Genomic DNA, 19,974 nt, shown 5'->3' on the forward strand with positions numbered 1-19,974 from the left:
CAGCCTGCACAGCAGTCACCTCAAGGCTCCATGGGAAGGACCTGTTTCCATGCTCACTCACACTACTGTTGGGAGGCCTCAAGTCCTTATTTACTCCTGGAGATGGCAGTTTCTTGCTACCTGGGCCTTTCCAGAGTTCCACCACAATATGGCACTGGGGTTCTCCCAGAGAGCCAGAGAGGACAAGCAAGACGGAAGTCACGATGCTTTTGTAACCTAATCTCAGAAATGACAACATATCACCTTTTTTTTTTTTTTTTTTTTTGTATTCTATTCTAGAGAATAAAGTAATTCATCCTATACTCCAGGGGAAGGGATTACACAGTGGGTGAACGTCAGGAGGCAGGGTCACTGGGAGCTATCCTAGGGGCTTTCAACCACAGGAGTTATTCAACTACCTCCGTTTCTCCAAATATGACTGAGAACAGACAGCTTGAAGGAGCCAAACATGTAGTCCTCCATCTTTCCATGTGGGTGTTATTCTCCAATCTCCTATTTCACTCCCAAAACCCATTCATCATTCCAGCTATGTTAGTCCAGGTTTTGGGCTGTATTAGGGCTATATTCTGAGGATGTTGATGTTTTCTGCTCTGATCTGTAAAATGGGAAAAAAAAATACCTATCTCACAGGGCAGATGTGAGGAATGAATGGAACTATATATTAGATAAGAAACAGATCAATGAACTCTGCTGCAGATTCTTACGGATTTAAGCACTGATCGCCTAGCTCAGTGGCACCTGTTCCTCTACATTTAAGCTCATGAGTGAGCAAAGTTAAAAAACTTTAGAAATGCTCCAAGTTGAGAATATTTAATCCAGTCCTCAAATATCCATTCACTTATCTCTGAGGATTAATAGAACCCACCTTATTGGGCCTTTTGCTAGTAAGGTCTTTTATTGATCACAGTATACCTTACTCTCCAAATCCAGTTTCTTGACTTTTTAAAGACCATCCTACAACCCCTATAGTAGAAGGACTTGTGCTCATATAGCAAACGATGTTTGATTGGGCTGGACACTTCAAGTATCTGCCTTAGATGTTGTAGCTATGGAAAATTACAGGACTAAGCAGCAATGTATACTGAAATTTCTGTATTGAACTCCTGCATTGCATTCTTTCATTTCTTTTTCTTAGAACTGACAGTGAGCTCCTCAATAGATTGCCACCTTCTTAATTAATATTTGTGACCAGTTTTACACTTTTTAAGAGCTCCCTAACCTCTTAGGGAATGCAAACTATTTTACAGGTACTCATTCAGTCATATACACTAGAAATTTAGAGTTGGAACGCAAATTATGGGCCATCTAGTTGAATCTCATTTTTCACATAGGCAAGAAGTCATTCTTACCATATTTATAAAAAGTCATATAGGAACTTAGCTTCCATTTGAATTGATACAATTTGGGAGAGCTTTGTATTTCTAGAGAACTGTTGCTTCTGTGTTATACCTGAGTGTTGTTTACTGATTATATTGAACTAAAATCTCCTCTATTTTCTTTACTGAGATAGGCATGGAAAGGAGCAATAATATATGCAACACTGATCAGGACCACGCCCTCTTCTAAATGACAATATGGACTCCCCGACACTTGAAGATGGCATCTTTGCCTCCTCTGTCTCCTTCTCTTCTGATTAAATACCCTGAGTTCCTTTTGTATGAATTTATTTGATTAAAGATTTTTGTCCATGTTCAATGTAAATCCGGTACATTAATTTGGAATGGTTCCTTCATCATCAGCAGAAATAAACACTGAATTCACTCTACTCTATAGTGGGTGTACTATTTCAGCTGACAAAACCATGGAGCTTCTGGGGAAAGAGAATTAACAAAATAATTACAAAAGCCACAAATCCTTACCCTCACCAGGCTTATAAATGAAGATGTAGGCTGTGTTAAACTGAACTGTAAATGTACTTAACAGTTAAAGAGCAGTTCCAAGTTTGAAATGCTGTTTACAACCTTCTGAGTTTCATTTAAGATGAACATACTTTGTCTTTGTGACAATCAGCCAGATTGTAAGAAAATATTCCTCTGTGTTTATTATTTGTTCAACATGTATTTACTGATGGCCTACTATGTGTCAGACACTGATTCAGGCATTGGGGATGTGATAGGGAATAAGAAAACTAAATCACTGCTCTCATAAAAATTATTCTAGGGAGTGGATACAGACAACAGAGAAATGAACAAGAAGACTTAATAAGATTGACATTGTTTTCCCATTATCTTCTCTCAGGCAATAGATGATTTCTGATAAAGCATGGAGAGACCAGGGTAGGTTTTATGAGGGCCTTAGAAAATCTAATGGGTTATATGGGCTACAATTCTAGTTGATCTAGAGACGAATCTTCCATCACGTTTGTAGTTGCATAAGGACCTCGAGATCCATATCGGTAATCCTTACTTTTGGAAGACTAGGCATCTCATGCTCCCAAGGCCCTAAACTGAACAAGGATGTGGAAGTCACAGGAGAAGTTGATGTCTCTTATTAGTCATTAGGAAAGCAAAAAAAAAAAAAAAAAAAAAAGAATCCAGAGAATCCAGGAGAGCCTGACTTGTGATGCAGGTACCACACCTACTAAGATAGGGGTTCTTTGTGCCCCGAAAAAGGATTGCAAGTTACTTGGGTCTTGAAACAAGTCAGTAAAGTGCAGCCTCTTCTCCCACTCTCTTTCCATACAAGCTGTACTAATTTTCCCAACTTTTATTTCTTCTTACCATCCTTTCTATTTTCCCTGAGTATTTCCCTTTTTCTAAGTATCCTTTTGCTCTTCTTTCTATAAAACCAGTCCTTCAAATAATAAAGTAGAAGATAAGCCTTTTCCTCAACAGAAGATGAAAAAAATAAATTTATAGTGAAATACATTTTCCAACAGAAGAATTATTTCATTAATATGCCTTCCTCATCTAGAGTCACATATATATAAAATGTAACAATAGAAATAGTACCTGGTGCAGTCAATCATGTATCTATATATAAAAATGTAATTTAAATATAAAATAAACTTAATGTAAAGATGGTTTGGAATGAAAGTTCTGCTTCATGGCTGTTGGGGCATGTGTTTTCCCCAATCATTCCTGCTATCTTCCTCATTCAGCAAATAATTTTTCTGGATTCGTATTTCTACTTTGAGGCTCATGCTGTTTCTAACTTCTGTTCATAGCCTCCCTACCACGTTTATTAGGCCAGATCTGATTAAAGTAGGTACAAGGGTGAGACTTTTTGTTAATATGCTAGGAGAGAGAAAAAGATTTGTCATTTGTGCACGGAATCTCTGGATGATTAAAAATATTTTAAGAAACTAGCAGCTTTAAGTTGTATTTATGGTTTAATTCTGGGAAGGACAAATGGAAGGATGTAATTGTAAATATAGACAGCCAGTCAAAGATGAAGAAAATAGCCATTCAAATAAAGAGAAATTCGTAAAATAAGCTCTATACTTTATAGTTTCAGGACCTAGGTCCTTAATTTCTGGTGCTTAAGAGCCAAAAACTGATAAATGAATGACTCAGACCAACACTTCCCATGCTTAAAGTGACCATTACAACCTTACAACCATCTCCTTCAGACTTATCCTCTTCCCACGTTAAGTAAAGGAAATCAAACTATAGAGAAACTACAGTGCTTTCGAGTCAGCTCACAGTAAAAATCAAAAGTTGAGTGAGCGGGAAATTAAGTTTAAGTAGATTGCTTACCAGCGGACCTAGCAATTATGCTGTGGGTACGGATGGCCATATCATAGAGGTAAAGAAAAATCATTTGTATTAGTGTTTATTAAACACAAACAAAATTAAAAAGAAAGTAAATAAATCACATATGCAACTGAACCAAAAAAAAAAAAAAAGAATCGAATGTAAGGAAAGTAGAAGAAAGAAGATAATATAGATAAAAGCAGAAATTAATGAATTAAAAGAGCAGTAAATATTGGTTAATCTGGAATGGACTTTGAAAAGACCAATAAGATCTGAGAATAGTTTCTTGAAAAAGATCTCTGTTACTGAGAAGAAAGGACAGAATAACCTACATAGAATTTTTTTTAAATTTCACATCTATAAAAAGATTCAGTAGACCATTTATAAGGAAATATTTCATTTTTGTGGTAATAAAGTTGAACATTTTGTTAAAAAAAGTGGTTTTCTACTAAATAACCAAACTATACATACAAACTTTTTGTCCAAAAACTCTGGCAGGAATTTGAACATTTGTCAAAATACAGCTGCTTCTAATGTCCACCTTATGTCCAATCAAAGGCACATCACTTAATTACATGTAAGTGTTTCACACATCAAGGAATAGTTACTTCTTTTTTTTTTTTTTTTTTTTTTTTTGAGACGGAGTCTCCCTCTGCCACCTAGGCTGGAGTGCAGTGGCCGGATCTCAGCTCACTGCAAGCTCCGCCTCCCGGGTTCACGCCATTCTCCTGCCTCAGCCTCCCGAGTAGCTGGGACTACAGGCGCCCGCCACCTCGCCCGGCTAGTTTTTTGTAGTTTTTAGTAGAGACGGGGTTTCACCGTGTTAGCCAGGATGGTCCTGATTTCCTGACCTCGTGATCCGCCCGTCTCGGCCTCCCAAAGTGCTGGGATTACAGGCTTGAGACACCGCGCCCGGCCAATAGTTACTTCTTATACCAATTTCAAGGATGAGAAAAAAATGGAAAACTACAATTATTATCATGAGGTGACACACCATAAAAACAAAATGAATTTCTCTCAGACTTGAGTATACATGGAAAATCAACTTTCCATAATTAAAGAATGCCACAGCAGTATCCTATCAGGTGACTAATATCCACGGTAAAATGGGGTTTATCCTATAAGTATGAGGATCTTTCAATGTGAAGACATCTACTAATATGCTACCTCATCAATATATCAAAGAGGAAACACCATCTATTCATCTAAAAATCTTCCAAAAGGCATCTGGTAGAGTTCAACATACATTTGGAATAAAACTTTCAAAATATATACAAATTGAATGACCTTTATTTAGTATGATAAATTCTATGTTCTGATAAAATAAGCCACCAAAATTATGCCTAATGATAATTCACTAGAGATATTCTCATTAAAGCTAGGGAAAGGAATTCCAACTATTCCCATCACTGTGTAATGTTGTTTTCAAATGCTAACAAATACAACATAATAAAAAATTATATCTGTAAACATCTAATATAGATAATATATGTAATTAAGTATATATAATGAAAAACAATTATCATCATTTGCAGATAATATAACTGTCTAGCTGGAAAACTGAAAATAATTAACTTAAAAAAGTGAACTACTGGAATTGATAACAGAAGCTCTAAAATTACCAGTTACACAGTTAACATAATGAAATAAACACTTTTGCTTATAGATAACCATATCAGTTAGATTCTAACATTAAAAAATATCCCATTTACTGTAAGACTAATATTATAAAATGTCTAGAAATTCTTGTATCAATAAGCACTTACAAAATTCAAAGTATTTTTCTGACACTTAAAAGGACTTGAATAGACAGTGAAACATGGAATGCTCTAATCCAAAAATTAATTGTTAAACAAAAGTCAATTATTCACAAGTTAATATATAAAGACAATGCAATTCTAATTAAAACCCCAACATAAATTATCTGGAGATTGGCTATTTGACAAAACATTCCAAATTTCACCAAAGACACTTATTCTTAGAATAGATAGAATTTTTAAGTGAAAAAATTGAGGACTATAAAAGTTCAATTTCTTTAGTTCTAAAAACTGAAAATGACAATTATTTAATATATATGTATAAGCATGTGGACATATATATGCTATTCATTGGCTCATATAATTGTGTGCTTATATCTGTGTATGTATACATGTATTATATATATTTACTGGCAGGAATAAACCTTGGTATGATTTTTCTGGGAGGCATCTCATGTATCCATTGGTGCAGCATTTCCCTCTCCAGGAATTTGCCCTAAGGAAATAATCACGAACATGTATAATGCAATAGCTAAAACTATGTTAATCCTGGTGTAGTTTATAGCAAGTCAAAATTAGAAAGAAAAAAATCTAAGTCTTCAAAGAAGGGTATTTTATAAAATCAGGATACATTCATAGAGAAAATATCAGGCAAACATTAAAACCATTATATAAGAATAATGATTAGGATATTCTCATAAGGAATATGAAAAGTAGCTTATGAGTGAAGAGGCTAAGGAAAGACTGATTTTTACGAGTATCCTTTTTCCAACTGACTTACAAGCACCCTAATCCTAAGCAAACCACATGATTTTAAGGAATGTTACTACATCTAACAAGGGCTTTAAATGACCTCTTTTATAGTCCATTGTTGCTTCCTCACAGGAAGTTCTGATCTCACTCTCAGCCAAGTCCTTGTATCTTACTGTGCTGTGGCTGCATTTATTTGCCTTCTAAATGTATCAGGATAATGAGGATTTGAGCTGATAAGCAATAACCAGGATGTGATGGGGATAATGATTTGAGAAAGCTAGGGAAAGTAGACATCAAAACAAATTGACCAAATGTATAACACTTGGAATGGATAAAAGGCTGAAGACTTTCAAGTTTCTGACAAGCATTACACCACAGGGTCACAGCCCTGAGCTTCTACCATCCCCTTCTCCAGCCTCCCTTAACAACGCAAAAGCAGCCCTCACCCTGCCTGCTTTAAACCCTGCACTAACTAAGCCACCAGATACATCCAGCAACTGAGACAGAAGCTGCTGTCTGGTGGGCAGGTGAGCTGGGACAAAGCAGGGATGTCATTACGTAGTTGGGGTCCCAATTTGGGGTTTTGAATCCATTTGTCCAGAAATTTTTTTTTTTTTTTTTTTTTTTTTTTTTTTTTTTTTTTTTTTTTTGAGACGGAGTCTCGCTCTGTCGCCCAGGCTGGGGTGCAGTGGCCGGATCTCAGCTCACTGCAAGCTCCGCCTCCCGGGTTTATGCCATTCTCCTGCCACAGCCTCCCGAGTAGCTGGGACTACAGGCGCCCGCCACCTCGCCTGGCTAGTTTTTTGTATTTTTTAGTAGAGACGGGGTTTCACCGTGTTAGCCAGGATGGTCTCGATCTCCTGATCTCGTGATCCGCCCGTCTCAGCCTCCCAAAGTGCTGGGATTACAGGCTTGAGCCACCGCGCCCGGCCCAGAAATTATTTTTTTACCTCTATTTATTTTTTGAGAACAACTGGTAAATATTTCTGTTATATGATGTATGTGCTAAGTGAGATTTTTGGACTTCATTACTGTGCATATGCAAACCCCGCAGCTTTGGGGAAAAATTCAGAGTTCTAAGTATTGACTGGTTTACCTATGGCAAATTGGGGGTTAATTCATTTGTAGTATTTTAAAACATAAAAGCATAATATTTAAATCTGGGGGCAGCATAGTAAGACCAAATTGCTGTTACATTCAGAGAGTAAAATTCAGAGCCAATTATACATACATATATAATTTTCATTTTACATTTTTAGAACTAAGGAAATTGAACTTTTGTAGATCTCAGTTTTTCACTTGAGAAAAAGTTCTGTCTATTCTAACAACTAGTGTTTTGGGTGAAATTTACAATTTCTGTCAAAGAGCTGATCTTCAAATAAATCATTTTAGGGTTTTAATTGGAATTTCTTTGTCTTTATATATTAACATGAATAATTGACATAATAATATAGAAACTAATTCATCAAGATGAAACTTACACCTTAAAAGTGTACCTTAATGTTGACCCAATCATATTATTCTAAGTAAAGGGAAATCTAAGATTCCTTAAAAGGTTGATAAACAAAAGTGTTTTCTTCAAAAAACAAGCAAACAAACAAAAACTTAGAAGTCCAATAATTGAGGATTACTTACGTAAACCATGTAATAGTCTATATTGAAGTATCATGCAGCTGTCACAAATATTTGAGTGTATATATTATCTGGGGATTTATGCTACAGCACTCCACATAATATGCAAAATTATACATATTTTATAATATCAAATTTAGAAAAATATTTCTGGGAAACATAATCGCAAGAATTTTAATAAAATTTTTTATCATTGTGGGTGGGGTGTCAAATCTCAACTCCCCCACTGATAACTTGATAATCTGTACATAAAGCTGAACTTATCATCTGGCAAAGAGTTAGTGCTCAATAAAACCTGCTGAGTGCTGTCATTCTAGGCACTGGACACACACCCTTTAGTCCTCTTTGGCATCCTACAATATAAGCACTCTTAGTACCTCCATTTTGCAAAGGACATTGTGAGTCCTGAAAGGGCTAAGTAATTTTCCTGGAGACTCATCAATATTGAGGGACAGAGCTGGGGCTAAACCTGGGTCAGTTCATATCTAACTCCCAGTGCCTCTTACCCCATATGGCGCTCCAAAGTAAAGGTATGTTTGCATTTATAGGTGGCTTTTATTTTTATTGTTGATACTTTTGTGTGCTTTCCAAATTTTCTAAAACAGGTACCTATTGCTTCTAAAATCAGAAGAAAATCTTTACTTTTGTGTTTGTTTAAGAAAGACCATTAAGGAAGTAACATAAAAAGCAGGTTAAGGGTGGAGAAGAAAAATTATGTCGATAAGTGTAAGCTCTCAGCTTCTCTCAAAATTTAGCTTTGGAGAGCAATGCATTTCTAAATGTTTCAGAGATGCATACAGTTTTAAAATTTTCCTATCTAATTTCTGTAAGAGTGATCATTTAAATTAGTATGTGATTGTGATACTTTTTGACTTGAAAATATGGCCATTAGGCAATGGTCTGGTTAAAGTTATATCTTTAAAATGTCCCATCCATTTGCTTTGATTAAGTCTGCATAAAGGTTTGCATGTTCTGTTTTATTTGCTTTATTTGGACGCCTAGTGCGTCTTTTGTGGTCTTGGACTTGGCCCCAACTGAGGAGGAAGAGCAGCTGGATGGGGACGGAAAGTCAGAGCCTTGGATGCTCCTCCCAGCCGCCCACTTAACCTCTCGATGCCTCATTATTTCCCTCTAGAAAATACTTTCACTATTTGTCCTTGAATTACGCAGTGAAGAAGACAACTTTCAACATTTAAAGTAAGTGCAAACAATTACTTCTCTGGGTCCTCACTGATTTTTCCATTTATCTGCTTCACCTCTCCTGTCTTTCCTTTCTGTTTTCTTCCCTCTCTCTCTCTCTTTCTTTTTCTTTCCCTTTAATTCTGGCCCCAAAGTATGGACTTGGCCAGAGGAAATGCTCAGAATGAAGGATTGCATCTTCCGACCAGAAGCAGGTGTGAGGATGGATATGACATCTCTACAGAAGGTCTATTTTCTTTCTCTCCATTGTTCATGTTTACTGAGCCCTCCCTTCATAACGCAAATGTTACCTTTGATGTGTTATTCTATTAGTTCTCATGCTTAAGGGATGCTAATAAATCAAAGACATTTGTGTGTTCATTAATGCACTCCTGCACTTTCGAAAGTATCCTCTCAATGGTCTTGAAAAGCTCAAGCTCACTCTTCAGGGTGTTGTAAACATGCTTTGTCCCAGCCCCATGCCAGGCCTTAACCTCCCAGGTGCTGGACCCTGTTAAGAGCAGTGGTCCTGCCTATTACATGACTCCGAGGCTCCTTTTGTAATCACCACGAACTGGATGGAAGAGCCACAGGGCTACCATCAGCCCTGCAGAGACAGTGGAGCAGAGGAATCTCATTAATTAAGGCCTGCAAGAGACCCAGGTTGCAAGTGAGGCACTTTGAGAGTCATCCAAGGATCTCTGGGCTGGAAAAATGGAAATACACTAACATTAATTAGCCTGCTGCACCAGAAGAGAATAATTTAAATCAAAAAGATAATCTCACTGCCCTTTTGATGTGAAAAAGTTGTCCTAGATTGTAACTTTGATTTCCACGTCAGCAGCCTGTGTGCTCATACATTAACAGCAGCCTGGAAATTTGAAAAAGCAGGGGTGGGCATCGATTTTGAACAGTGGCCCTTTCACTTGCTGTGTGATCTTAGACAACAGACTGCTCCTCCCTAATTCTCTGTTTATAGTTTTATTCACTTTAGAGTGGTGAAAGAACACTTAATTTAATGAGACGCTGGGAGAATTAAGTACGTTGATACTCTCTATGACGTGAGAAAAGCTGCAGACGCAGAATATCCTGCAGAAATAAATAGCTGGTTATTTGTTGTGTATGTGCCAGGCAAATGTGCACATATAATTTTTTTTTTTTTAACCAAGTCTTTTTCATCTTGGTATTGCCATTGAGTCAACTCTGCTGGGTGTTATTAAAAGACTCCCCAACACAATAGCAAGGGATGGTCAACAAAGGAAAGCACACATGGCAGCGAAAGCTATTGAGAAATGTACATTCACCCTCCCACACCCTTGACCTCTAGAATCAGATCAGTAACTTCTCCCCTCTTCATTTCCCCTTCCTGTGTCCACAGTGAAGGGAAGTTGGTTGCAACCTTTTGCAGATAATGTGACACAGGGTACACAAGAGCGGAAGGGAGAAAAGCATTTCAACAAAAGCCTGGAACTTCAGTTTAGGTAAATTCAGGAAGGCGTGAGATAGGAAATGGCAGCAACCTTGCCAGGAACTAAAGGAAAAGGATTCTGGCATCAGCCCCGGAGCAAAATGTTAGGTCATCTATAATAAGGGCTGGGTGAAAAACCTTCAACTCAAAATGAAAGATACAATGACACAAAGAAACTTATCAAGGCAACCTTTGAAAGCAGTTAAGAAACCAATTCTTCTTTTTTAAAGAAAGTCCGCAGACAAAAGACATTCCCTGATCAGCTTGTGTCAAGTTCCATGTAGAATAAACTTTCTTCACAATCTCAAGAGCCAAGTTTCTGTGCCAATTTTTTTTTTCCTATTTATGAGGAAAAGGAGAGGAAACAGAAACTTAAAAATGAAACAGTAGATTAAACTCACCTTTCCCCAATTAGGTAGCTTTAATAAGTGGTTTATATTTTTTATCAAATTTCATTCCATTTAACTTTCCATAATAACTATAAATGACACTGACGAGATACAGTTGGTATTGACAAGAGAATTGGTTCATGTATAAAATGAGAAAAGAAAAATGTTCCATTCCACTTTAAAATTGGAAGATGAAAGAGCACATTCCAGGGAGAAAGAATGTATTTTTTCTCAGGAGTTAACATTTAGTTCTCCTGGCACTAGAAATGCTGAACTTCTGAGAAAGATGTTAACAACAAGATCAGAGCTGTATCATGGGGGAAAAGGATAGGCTAATTTCAGAGATCCTGCAATTGAAAAGATTGTTTCTTTGGGCTTCAGTGAATTAACTATTTGTCCTCCCAAAATTAATATGTTGAAATCCCAATACACTTCTACAAATGTGATGGCATTACGAGGTGGGGGATTTGGGAGTTAAGTCATGATGGCAGAGTGCTCATGAATGCTATTAGTGTTCTTATACAAGGGACCCCAGAGAGGGCTGTCTCTCTCCACCATGTGAAGATATAAGTCAGCAATCTGTAACCTAGAAGAGGGTCCTCACCAGAACCTGATCATGCTGGCTCCCTGGTCTTGGACTTCTAGCCAGAGAATTGTGAGAAATAAATGTCTATTGTTTATAAGCCTCCAAGTCTAAGCTGGAAGCTATAACAGCCTGAGCTAAGGTACCTGCTTCTAAAGTCTGACTCACCATTCTGTATTAAGTTTCAGACTGTTTTCCAACCACTCATTTCCAAATGGACCATTCATTTTGCACAAATGTTATCCAGACCTGAATGCCTGAGAAGGAACCCCTTCTTGATATAGGTAATGTTCTGGTTTCCACTCCAACACTTTAAATGACAGCATTTTAGTAACTCCAACTCTTCTTGTCAAGGAGTCAAAAAGTAAGATGCCAGTAATTCACAGTGGGAAGATTCTTAGTTTAACATGTTAGAAGGGAGGAGAAAAAGATCTTTTTCTTTAATAATATTCACAGTTAAATGGTAAAATAAGTGAAAAAGTTCTGCACTTGGTAGCAGTGAATAACTGTCTTCCACCGGGGTTGATAGGGAGGATCATTAACCATCAGAGAAATTGCTAACTGCCCTGGAACACAGCACATTCTTGGGTGAAAAGTCACTTGCATGCCTGTTGGAGCCATCACTATGGATTGCCGGCCATTCTGAATTGGAGTTTGAGGCTGACGTCTGAAACCACAGGTTGTCTTGTTCATTGTTTCTTCATGTTTTTCTAGGGGTTATTTAAGCCTCTCAAATGTGAATTTCACACATGTTGCTTGGGCTGCACCCATCCATCATCTCATGATTTGACACAAAACCCATTTTTTAAATGTTTTATTTATATAGAACATCAGCTATCACCTACCCATATATCCAGTCATGACCTGCACTGTTTATAATTTAGGTTTCATGTTAAAACTTCCAGCTAGATGCTGTTATCTTCAGTTTAAGGGTAATACCAATTTTGACTCAGGGGAATTTAAGAAACTTGTTGAACTTTGTTTCACCAATAAGTGACATCTGAAATTTGAGCCTATGTGTTTCTATTTCCCAAGTCTATATTCTTCATCCTTTCCACTATATAGCCTTGCAGCTTACAAACTTCCCTTCAATCATAAATGTCTATTCCCTTAAAGCAATGGTTTTCTATTATATAGGATAGCAATATCTGAATAGTCAAAGATGTGTTCTCATAATTTGATTCCAAATTTGTTCCAAGAAGAATCCACATGCCTCGTCTGTCCCGTCAGGTCCAGAGAAAGCAATGTATCCACTGTTCAGCACCACCCCTCACCCATCACCATCACTGCCAATACCTACCCTAAGGTTCTCTTTCCTGTTGAGCCACTTGATTTATGTTTAACATTATACTAATTACTAAAGCAGTTGATGAGTCCCACCTTGTAAAGTGTTGAAGTCTAAAGATTAAAAATAAAAGAGGGTGGACATGGTGCATCATTTGAGGTGAGGAGTTTGAGACCAGCTTGGCAAACATGGTGAAGCCCAGTCCCTATTAAAAATACAAAAATTAGATGGGCATGGTGGCGGGTGCCTGTAATCCCCGCAACTTTGGAGACTGAGGCAGGAGAATCGCTTGAACCCAGAGGCGGAGTTTGCAGTGAGCTGAGATGGCAACACTGCACTGTAGCCTCTGTCTCAAAAAAAAAAAAAAAAAAAAGAGTACTTCATATGTGAAGTTTGGCTTTTTCTTTTTGTCACTGTAAACATTGTCAATAGAAAATTTTAAAAGAAAAATAAGAGTTCCAAAAAGTTCAAGATATATGTGACTTGATTATTTAGTCATTTAATGAGAGCTTTAGTCTTAGTTGTTGAAAATCTATGTGGATTTCTCTCTATTTGTAGTCAAACCTTTCTATATGTACATAGGATTTTTTGGGGGGAAAGAAATCAAATAATTATATATTTTAACTTCATTTAGGTGCCCCAATCTTAAGCAGACGAAATATAGATTTCCTGCTTTTTCCCAACCCCTGACTTCACTTTAAATTCTTCTCAGCTGATGTGGTTTAAAGCTAAGTATGTTTTCTTTCTTTTATAGCTTAACGTTACACAAGAATTTCTCTGGTTCTTCCAACTTCATGCCACACATGGCATTCTGTCCTTATCAAAAATCAGATCATTTCTCTTAAAGAGAAAAAAACTGGCATCAAGGCAAACCCTGGAGATGAAAGCAAGGGTTAAGTTTACTTCCAATATTAGGGAATGATTCGGAAATAAATGTCGAGGTTAAAAAGTCCAGATGGCAATTCAACTGTATCCTCGCTATAAACATGATTTGATTTATGGGAACTACTAATGGTATCTCCGTTTAGATCTGGACAGCTTTGCTTTCTCTCATCTGAGTTTTAAATTCATCAGATTCTTTTACTCCCACTATCAATCCTTCACTACAAAGAGACACTCCTCATCCAGAATTTGGGAGTATCTTACAATGCAGAAATTGATAAATGTTAACAACCCTAATCCATGCAAATTACTGTCTGTTGTCATTATTTATAACCTGGCGGATGTGCTTATTCAAAAGATCCTCAAAAGGCTTTGACAATTCATGCTTCCAGTTGTGAAACATCTTTTGCTCTTCTTCCTTCTTTCATAAGGGATCCCACTGAATTAGTTTTCACTTTTTTTCTTTGCCTGACATTGCAATTATTAGCTTTCTTGCCTTTGTCAGAAAAATCCATCGGAGATGTTTATCTCCTGGGGCAAATCCCAGAGAAACAGCATGTTTATCACTTCAAGGGGCTGTAATCCAAAGGCAGCCCCAGGCCCACCAGTTTTATAACATAGGGACTGGAGGAGGAAGCAGCCATGTAATTGAACAACAGTGATACAATAAACTCCCGCCATGAGCCTCACTGCCTCCCTGGCCTGTCTTTGTTCTCTAACTTATGCTGATTAAATGTACAAGCTGAAATCATACTAATTTAATCTCTTATTTCCATTTAACTTTGTTCAACTCACAAAGTATTGGCCTGGATAGTGGACACTATTCAGAATTAGGTCACTTTCTTCCATAGCTAGAATCAGTGAGTTTCATGTATTGGCCAGTGTTGACTAACATCTAATTTAAATATCATACCAGGAAAGGGGATAGTTTGAATCAGAAGGATGGCCGGAATAACCAGATGCATTTTACCTTATGTTGCAAGGATAAACATAACCAAGGTATCTCTTCAATAATAGACACATAATTGTGTATCACTCTTCATATTCTTGTAAGACCCAGTCCTAATATCATTTCCATTATGAAACACTTAGTCATTCCAGAACCTGCATGTACTGCTCCCTCCTCTGTGTTTCCAGTGGGACTTTGGATGCTCTTTGATTCATTCAATAGTCAACACAACTTATTACACTTTTAGAAACCGTGTTACTCACAGCTTGAAATATAATCAGGCAAGACACCCTCCGTGAGCTCAAGGGAGAGAAGTAACAGCCAGTTGCAATAAATCATCCATAAGCTCAAGATATAGGGCTATGCAAGAAGGGCATCTTCCTTGTTGGGGTAAGGTCATGACCCAAGCAGAAATAGGGAAAAGGCAAAAAAAAAAAAAAAAAAAAAAGGCTTTATATCATTAGGAAATTGATAATGAATGCTTTCTCTTGTCAGAAGAACACATTTTTGGGGAAAACTACTGGTAGAATGAATTGGTTTAAATATAGAATTCAATGGTAAGAATAGAATTAAAAAATAGACTGGATAATTAAGCAGAGGTCAGTCTGTAAAGGATTAAGAATTTATATTTTCTTACTAGGCCAATAGAAGTTTTGACTTACAGGTGAGTCATTGTGGAGATCTGAATGCAGTGAAAGGTTAGTGGAATGGATAAAAGTCTGGAGAGTCAGCAATTATCAGGAGACAGAATCAAAGGAGACTGTTGACTACTTGAATATGGGAGCCAAATACAAAGAAACACAGAAGAATACACAAATTTATGTTCCAAGAAACTGCAAGGCAGTGATACCTTTGATTGATAGGGAACTCAGTACAAAGAACCTGTTCCAGGGAGAAAATATGGAGTCCGATTGTTTCAGTGTGGAGTTTAAGTTGCCTATGAAACATTCATTTGGGATGTCTAAGAAGGTATATATTACTATGGTGTGTTTACTTTCAGAATAGAAACTATTTTGTGCCAGTTGGAAAAAAAAGCTATTATGATTTGGAGAGAGGGCTAAGAAGAAATACCAGAGAAGTAGGAGGAAACCCAGAGGGAGAATTCATTCCCACAGAAATCAAGGAAAAAGAACATGTCAAGAAAGAAGTGAAGGCCAAGTGTGGTACATTTCAAGGAAGTAAAGTAAACCGTGAGGATTGATAAACATCTATATAATTTTAAGGAGTGAATAAGTCATTGGTGGACTTAGCTGGAGCATTCTTAGGGGTGCGTAGGGGCCCAAGACAAATTACAAAGATGTGAAGAGTGAGGGAGGAGAAAAAAGGAAATGTGCTGAGTAGTTTTTTTCAAAAACTTTAGATAAGGGAGATAAGCATCTCTATCATAGATCATGTTAGTTCCTTTGAATCTACAAGCTAGTCTTTTTTGTCTGCTTCCTCAAACCGCAATGCTGGATTGAGCTTTTGTAGTCAGTTGAGTTTTTAAGTTATTGGGAGAGTCTCAGTTTCCAACCTATTGCCTGAAACTCTGTAATGGACTGCTAAGTCATTGAAGGACTGGGGAAGACATGGTGAACACATTTTCTGTTACTATTTTCCAGGGAAACACCTATTATTTTGATGGAAATTATTTGAAGGCATTGGAATACAAACCTGTGTGAAGTGAGTTAAATCTCCGCAAGGTCAACATACACTGTATTTAATTACACCTTCATGGAAACTCAATTATGTCCTTCTTGCCGACAGAAAACTGAATTCCTTAAAAATTAAATGAATTAAAATTTGTATATGACAGGACTATTATACCAGTAACAGTTCCACTGCAAGTACGTGAGACTCTCATGGTAATAACTGAAGACTAAAGGAGATGTCTGTGTAGACAGCTGCTCATTTACTGCCTGAGGCTCAGATTCAATCATAACTCCAGGTGAACTGAATCCCTCAGAGCACCAGTGGAAACCTGAGAAGCATTCCAGGAGACCTCTGCTTGACTGACTTCTCAGATATATATAACACAGGCTGAAGTGTGCTGTCAGAACTCATCATTTAAGTGTTCCAAACTGCATTAAAATATTCATTTAAAAGAAAAAGAGCTGCAGACTTGATGCAAGAAGGATCTCTTCCATGATTCTGGGGTTTGGAGCTCAGGTGGTACAATGGTGATGAAGATGGAGATTTGGACGTGGCCAGTGTAAAGATGGTGACTTAGCAGGGAGGATTGATGAGTGAGGAGAGAGCAGATGTAACCGAAAGAGGAGACGACTAGCCTCAGAATCCTGTGAAACACTAGCATTGACTACTGGGCAGGGAAGGAAGAAGCCTCAAAGGGACCTCAGAAGAATGGTCTCTATCCCACAGGAGTGTACACTTTATTTCTAGTTCTCTTTGGATCTTTGACAAAGGAAAATAAAATCCATCAAGTTAAGCATTAACCATCTCTCAAGATATGTTTTCCAAAATTGTGTCTTTCCTTTAAAATATTCCCCAATGCATTCTATTTATTGTTTTGGGAATTTTCTGTGAATACTTGACCAACATTTATGGAGCACCTACTGTATAGCCCGTATCACAAGTAACAGCTAGCCACTTACACTTGCATTATCTCATATAATGTTCACTGTCAATGTAGATGGGAAATGGATGTCCACACTGAAAATGGTCCTGGATCACATACCAGTAAGAGACAGGATTAGAATTTGAACCTATATTTTCTGAATCCTATGATCTTTCCACGATGGTTAGTTGGCATGGCTATTTGATACATATATTGGTCATAAAATATATGTTCTTATATCTTTCTCAAAAGTTTAAGATTTTTGGCTTGTACAACCAGTCATGTTACTACACAGTGATACTGAGAGTACTGTAAAAGGCATCAAATATCTGACCCTCCCCACAGTTGTCTCTCTGGCTTATGCAGAAACTGTATGACAAGGGACCAGAGATATGTGTTGGGTGATTATCCTCTGAACTCAGTCTCTACAAATTTCTGTGTTTAGAAATACATGAGAAATATATGTCTTAAGCTGGGCTAATGGCACATAAATGAAGTCATAGTCTAAATGTGACATATAAAGTTTGCTGTGTTTTGAAAAGTATGTTGGCCATCTTTTTGCATACTCTCTGACACTTGGGAGTTCAACTGCACACCAACCCCTTATATTTTGAAATCTCCTATGAGAAAAATAAAATAATTTTTAATTGGCATCCCATGTTCATAGACCATGAGATAACAAAGTAAGATTTCAGAAAGAAATGAATAGGGGAGACTAAATGTTATCAAGTTTCTGAGAGAGCCAAGAGAAAAACTCTCTTTTTCTTTAGAAATGTGTGGGTGGAGGAGAGGATTGTTAGCTATCTGCTCTGTGATCCTGTGGCAACCTGAGGAGTAATTTAAAAGTTCCAAGTGATTGACAAACCTTGTTTTATTCTTATTTTACATATTTATATGAATAATGACATACATGAAGATCTTATTTATTAACCTTATCTTAAAGCTTTAATTATTGTAAATATAAAACACACAAAAAAAAGTATCAATGACACACACAAAGGAGTTCAATGAGTTATTATCAACACATGCATGTGTAATCCACACTGTGTCAAAAGTTAGAATGCTCCCAGAAACCCTGTCTCCAGCAAATCTGTTCCCAATCACAGCACCATTCCTTCTTCCAAAGATCACTACACTTCTGACTTTTGAGAACATTATTTATTTGCTCTCTTTATACACTGACCACCTACATATGCATCCTTAAACATGGCAGTTGAGTCTTGTCTTCTTTTGAACTTTATGTAAACTTTATATTCTATTGTGTCTGGCTTCATTTATATCCATTGTGTTTGAGAGATTCATTAAGTTACTATGGGAAACTGTAGTTCATAAGTCTTCTTGTATATTCCATTATTATGGGATTGTAATTATTTACCCATTCTGTTATTGTTGGACAGTTGGGTTGTTTTAGTTTAAGTTTATTAAAAATGATGTCTCTATGAACTTTCTTGTATGTGTATTAGTCTGTTCTCACACTGCTACTACCCAAGATACTGCCCAAGACTGGGTAATTTATAAACAAAGGAAGTTTAATTGACTCCCAGTTCTGCAATGCTGGGGAGGCCTCAGGAAACTTAACAATTATGGTGGGAGGGAAAGCAGGCATGTCTTATATGTGTGAGAAAGAGCAGTAAAAACTGCGGTAGAAAACCATTAGATGTCGTGACAACTGACTCACTATCACAAGAACAGCATTGGAAAAACTGCCGCCATGATCCAGTCACCTCTCTCCTGGATCCTCCCTCAACCCATGGGGATTATGAGGATTACAATTCAAGATGAGATTTGGGTGGGGACACAGCCAAACCATATCACCGTCTCATGGTGGATATTTGAACACATTTTGCTGGGTATATACCTAGGAATCAAATTAAGAAATCATACAAGATGCATATCCTCAATGTTAGAAAAAATTCTTAAACAGTTTCTCAAAGTGGATGTGACCAATTTACACAACTGGATGTGTTTGCATTGCTTCACACAGCCAGTGTTTCTGTTTTTGTATTTCTTTTAATTTAGACATTCTGGTAGATATTTAGTAGTATCACTTTGTTTCTATTATACATGATTCTAATTTTATTTCTATTATACACGATAATGTTGAGTGCTTTTTTGTATGTTTTTGATCATATGGACATAGTCTTTTATGAAATCCCTTTACAAGGCTGGTGTCAATTTTTCTAATTGGTTGCCTTTTCCTTATCATTAATTTATAGAAGAGTTTTCCTTGAGGCAAGAATTTTACATTATCGATTCAATTTTTTTTTTTTTAAAGTAGTGGTGTTAGTCAATGCTCCCATTCATTTTTGTATTTATTTTGCTAAATAAATTTTTTAGAAGTTTGCCTTTTTATCTAAATTTTGAAATTTATTAACACAAGTTTTGTCAAAAATATCTTCTTTTATCCTCTTTTATACTTGAACCTTTTATCATAGGATTAGTGGTTATGGCTCAGATATAAGTTACTTGCTCCTTCTCAGATATTTCTTGAACAAATTCATTACAACTACAGCAATTTTTATTTTTATTTTCCAGTGAACAACTTTTAGCTGTCTTGATTCCCTTTATGATGCAGTCACTTTTAATTAATTTTTGCTCTTATATTCATTATTTCATTTTTTCTACTTCTTTTGGGGCTGGTTTGTTCTCTTTCTTACCTGAGACGAATTTTTAATTTATTACCTTTCAGCCTTTCTTATTTACCAAGGTGTGCATTTAAGGCTAGAAATATTCCTTTAAGCATGGCTTTAGATGTCTTTCATTGTTTTTAGGTATCATACTTTTTTATTATCACCCAGCTTCAGATATCTTTTTAATTCTCATTTTGACTTTTTCTTTGACCTGTGGG

The 19,974-nt window shown here is 36.8% G+C and overlaps 1 long non-coding RNA gene across 2 annotated transcripts in view; it reads left to right on the forward strand.

Moving 5' to 3' along the window:
• The first annotated feature begins 8,983 nt into the window (after positions 1-8,983).
• LOC102117521 (uncharacterized) overlaps positions 8,984-19,974 on the forward strand; it is a 43,491-nt gene continuing 32,500 nt past the window's right edge. For both annotated transcript variants that reach the window (XR_010588299.1, XR_010588300.1), the window contains exon 1: positions 8,984-9,034. This is a non-coding gene — a long non-coding RNA (uncharacterized lncRNA). The remainder of the gene's footprint in view (positions 9,035-19,974) is intronic.

Source organism: Macaca fascicularis, chromosome 7 (assembly GCF_037993035.2).
Source record: "Macaca fascicularis isolate 582-1 chromosome 7, T2T-MFA8v1.1".
Lineage (NCBI taxonomy): Eukaryota > Metazoa > Chordata > Mammalia > Primates > Cercopithecidae > Macaca > Macaca fascicularis.